At 42.2% G+C, this 4,933-nt stretch overlaps 1 protein-coding gene across 4 annotated transcripts in view; it reads left to right on the forward strand.

Annotated features, from left to right (window-relative positions):
• The first annotated feature begins 784 nt into the window (after positions 1-784).
• Positions 785-4,933, forward strand: part of CSGALNACT2 (chondroitin sulfate N-acetylgalactosaminyltransferase 2) — a 34,904-nt gene continuing 30,755 nt past the window's right edge. For 3 of the 4 annotated variants that reach the window (XM_026080407.1, XM_026080411.1, XM_026080410.1), the window contains exon 1: positions 785-871. The gene's annotated coding sequence lies outside the window, so the exon portion shown is untranslated. Of the gene's footprint in view, positions 872-957; positions 981-4,933 lie in introns of those variants that run through there. The other variant, XM_026080409.1, reaches the window with a different exon arrangement.

Below are 4,933 nucleotides of genomic sequence, written 5' to 3' on the forward strand. Positions count from 1 at the left end.
GCCGCGGGGTCCCCGCCCGGCTCCGCTTTCTGCCCACGCGGGATCCGCGCTGCCGCGAGGTTTCCCTGCGCGGCGCGGCGCGGCGGGTCTCCCTGGCCCCGGCCCCTGCCCCTGCCCCGCCGGCCGGGGGCCCCTCGGGCCGCGCTGAGGGAAGCGGGGCACCCGAGAGGAAAGGCACCGAGCGGCGCCCCCAGCGCCCGCCCTCTCGAAAGTGACATCTCGGTGCGGCAGCGCCGCTCCCGAGTACAGGCACCGCCGCTGTGAGGGGCGCCGGGCCGGGCGGCCGCGGCAGCCCTCGTGTCCCGCGCGGGGCCCGGGTGCTCCTGCGCCTCCTGCGAGGAGGCGGGGGAAGCCCCTGCGCTTTCCTTGGCGAAGTGCCTTTGCCGAAGCTGTGGCTTCCAGACCGTGCTTTGCTCGGAGCTGAGTCAGTTCACGGCTCCCCTTCTGCCTTATTGCCAGCGCTGTACCGTGTCCGGTTTCGCTGCGTGCGTGTGCGCTTGAAATTTGTGCTTTGTGCACTTAGAGGGGGCTTAAGCCCAATGTTGAAAATCAGTACTGTGGTAAAAAGAAGCGGTGCACCGTTAGCTGTATTTAAAGTCTGGGTTTGTTATGTCCTGTCCGCTCTGCAAAGCGTAGTTGTCACTCAGAAGATAAGCAGGTTGGATCTTTGTAATCTAGACTTTTTCGGATCTTTCTGATGTCGGGGGCCTTAAAAATGTAATTTGGTTTTATCTTATCTTAGCATTATCTCAACAATAAAGTTTCTGTCTCTTCCTCTTCACAGTTATGTTTCCATTGACTAGCATTTAATATGCTGAAGAACACATTTTTGGAGATCCAGGCATCTGGAGATAGTATTGAAAACAATGAGGTTAAATATCTGTGCAGAAAGCATCGCTGCTGATTTCTCCTATCTCATTGTGACTGGGCATAATTGATGATAGTGCAAAACTGGAGTAATCATGATCACATTGCTCTGTGTTAGTGTAGAGGCGGTTTGGGGTTTGCGTTTTGACTTGATGCTCAAAAACTGCAAGAAACCCCCATTCCTTCCCTTTCTCTTGCCCCCCCGCCCTTCCCCCCCCCAAAGTAGAAGAAAGGGTGATAAGAGGGAGAGCATCTACTCATTTTCAGTGGAATTTTATTTAGCTTTGCTTAGTTATGATTAGTATGGCTTGCTTTTTGTCAGCTTGGTTCTTGCCTAGTAAATCCTATGCTGTTGTAAATTGTGAAAGTTGGAAACTTGTGATATTGTTGAACAACATAAAGTAAAATTCTATCATTGCTGTCTCATATATTCTATTAATGCTGAAACTAACTCATTTATCAGAGGAAGACTAATGCAAAAATGGGGGTTCCAATTTGCAATTGCAAGTTAAAATTCTTAAAGCTTAGTATAAAAAAAACTTAATACTCCTTATTTTCAGTGAAATATCATCTAGATCTGCTTAATTAATATATGTTTTAATCTGTGGGGTTTTTTATTTGGTTTTTTTTTCTTGCAAGTCCCTCCATCAGGCAGAAATTGAGGCACTTATCTATTTCTTCTAAGATTGTGGATGGTTGATAAGAACAAAGTGTTCCGCTGTGATGGGGAACTTGAAGAGGTGCAAAAAAGAGAGGGGTTTTCTTAACACAGTAAATGTCAAATATCCCTTAAACTTAGATCGCACAGTAAAAGTTCTTTTTTTCTTTTTTGTCTTAGACATGGTAGATGCCAAGGCCAATGAGTAAGATAGTTTCTTCCTTTCCAACTTGCCTTAGCTGAAAGTTTCTATTCTGCTTCAGCATGTTTGAAGGAAACTTCTGTCTTCCCTTTATTTATTAGCTAGATAGTGAGTCCTCAAACACTCTCAAAGACAGTAACTTGGAAATATTCCCAGTAGTTGTCAGTGGAGGTAGATGCATTTTGCTGACAGGGTGTTTAGCTGTGGGCCTCAGTTATACCCTGAGGCTTTCATGGGAGACGCTTGCCAGTGGGTCTTTATCACTAGCATCAGGAGACCCACAAGTGTTGCTACAATACCATGGTCCTGAGGCGCCAATAAACTGAGGAGTTAAGAACATAGTGAGTTTAAAGTACAGGACTGTATGGCACAAATAGAAATTGTCTGGCTTATCTGTTCCTGAATGGAATGCAGGCAAACTTCAGTGCAGTTAAGACCTGATGAGTTTGAATAGTTCCTTCCTTCTCTTCTTGATCCCATGACTTTGCTTCAGTCTTTTTCCAGTCTTTCCAAACAAATAGAAAACCCCAAACCTGTCATTAAGGCTGCTGCATCATGGTAGAAGTTGCACCAAGTTATTCTTGAATTCAAATTCTTTGCTTTCAAGTTCCAGCCTCAGGATGTGGGTCTTCCAAAGTGAGCGCGAAACATCATCTGAGGGCATAGTTAAGTGATAAGTAGCTGTGGTCTGTTGCCAAGAAAACCCACAGACATATCTGGCATAACAATTCCTACCCCTGCACCACAGTCTGCTACTTTTTTAATTGTTAGAACTGTTTTGTGGGCCACTCTGTAAACTGGATCACCAAAATGACCTGAATTTAAGTAAATAAATAAATAAAACTGAACTTGGGGGAGTGGGTATGGGAAACATGAGGCCAGGTTTTTCACTGAAGAAAACACATTGCACAATGTTTTTCTCAACTCTGAAACAGTTTCTGTCATTATGAAGCAAGTTTCATGACTTGCATTATTTTCCTTTTTAAATAAGGCTGAATCAGGCTCATGGAGGTGGAAGGATATTTGGGCTTTGGATAAGGATTTGGGTGGCATTGGAACTGATAACATGCTCAGTGCTTTCACTTTGCTCTTTTCTACCCTCTTAAAGGACTAGCCCTCCCATAATAAAAATATGGGAAGACACCATAACAATCTTGCTGCTGGAGAAATAAAATAGTAAACAGACAAGGATTTCAAGTACAAGACATATTTTATGTTTAAAAAAAAAAAAAGGAAAAAGAAAAAAGTTCCCAAAGGGCAACTACAGAAAGAAAATGTTTCAGGAGCTTAATGGTTTTCATAAAAAAAAGGTTTTGTGCTTTATCTATGCAGGTAATTATGATCTCGCAAGCTTGGTGCTGCAAATGGGAAATTGAGGTCATAAATCACAAGATGTTCCCAGAGAAATGTAATCCTTGTGTAGGGGAATGGGAATGTAATGTTACTTCTGAGTTAGAGCCACATCTTATAACTGCAGAAGAACTTGCAAAAGGACACTTCTTACCATCTGCCAGAACAGTTTAATTTTGAATGATAATAAAAAAGCCCAGCACTCCATTGTATTATTGATTATTAGAGAAGACTGAAAGCGTAGGCTTATTTTAATACTCTTTTTCTTTTTTCTCTACTACTTTTGAAAGAAAACATTCCTGAAGGTAGGAGAAGTACAGCAAGTTGTTACACTCCCTGTCACCAGTGTCTTTTGATGCAAAAGAAGTGGAACAACATAGGGAGTATGGCCTTTTTTACCTGCATCTAGCTGCTGCTTTCATTTAAGCCTGTTTAAAAATCTTTATGGTACAACTGCATATACCTAAAAATGTAGACAGACAGGCTAGACAGCTTAATATTTCTTGGGCATCTTGCAATTATTGTGTGCCTAATCTAAATAGGTAGTGCTGATGGACACTGGTAGTTGAGAAATGGTTCAAGAAACAGTAGGAATAACTAGATAATCAGTGAAAGGTATATGTAGTCACTGCCACTGTTGACATATTACATGCAGGACAGTATTGAAGACCAAAGGCTCAAAGGGAAGGAAAGATGAACCTGCCTTCCTAATCCTCATGAATTTTGCTAAAGTAAAAATAAGGCATATTAAAATAGGTATGAGAAGCTTGTACTCTTGTTGCATTGGCTCTATGTTGTCCAGTGTTTCAGTTTTGTATATTGTAAGATTGGCAAGAGATGCTTACTGGACAGTTATTTCCGAGCAGAATGTGGAGGGGAGAATGTACATGTTCTACCTTAATTGTTTTTAAAGGCTTATCCCACTTACAAATACAAACCAAGTGTTCTAAAACTTTTTTTTCGTTTATTGATAGAATTGGCAAGCCATTGTAAATGTGCTGGAATGCAAACATGAGTTGGAAAGAGCATATATGAAGCATCAGTGTTTCAAAACTAAGCCCAAAGTATCCAAATAAGCCTGCAGATAGGCGAGGGGGCTATCATATGAGGAAATCTTGCATATATTTTTTTTATCTAACCATTTCCTGCCATTCTCAATCATCTCCCACTGTAATCAAAAATAACTGTAGTGATAAACCCGTTTCCGGACTAACTTCTACCCATGGTACAAGTGCCTTCTTTGTTCTAATCACGTCTTTTAATCCGCACTGTAAATCTGACAGGGTTTTTGTCTTGACCCCTTCTGCCCTCTCTGCTGGTACGTTCCTTTTTCCAGGGTCTGTAGCATCTATTGAGAACGGCTCCTCAGTAGATATTTTTGAGGATATTGCTGGCTGCTCTGTGGTTGAGTGATAGAAAGGGTATGCCTGTGTTTTTCTTTCCCCTTCTTCCTCCTTCTTATTAAATATTACTTTAGCTTGTGAGGAACAATTTCCTCTATGGTTCGGTGGTTTCTGGTAGGAATTGCGCTTAGGAAAACTATCTCGAAACTCTGGATCAGTATGCAAGGGCCAGCATGAATGCCCTTCTGGTGCCCAAAATGAATGTTCCCAGTAACTCCTTAAGTTATGGCAAGAAATAACCTAAACTATCAATTAATTCATTATTGCAACAGATAGAGGGATGAGCATGATTTATATTTGAAAGTTTGAGTGCGAGTACGCAAGAGGCGAGTGAAGAAAATGTGTGCACAGCTGAAGTAGTATAGTATTCTTTGGTAGCATGAAGATTGCTGGAGTAAAGCTGGAAGAGGGCTGGAGGGGCAGACACATGGAAATTTGGAACTTGTTCTCCTG

The sequence above is a fragment of the Apteryx rowi genome, unplaced genomic scaffold, assembly GCF_003343035.1.
Source record: "Apteryx rowi isolate R43461 unplaced genomic scaffold, aptRow1 scaffold_52, whole genome shotgun sequence".
In the NCBI taxonomy this organism is placed as follows: Eukaryota; Metazoa; Chordata; class Aves; order Apterygiformes; family Apterygidae; genus Apteryx; species Apteryx rowi.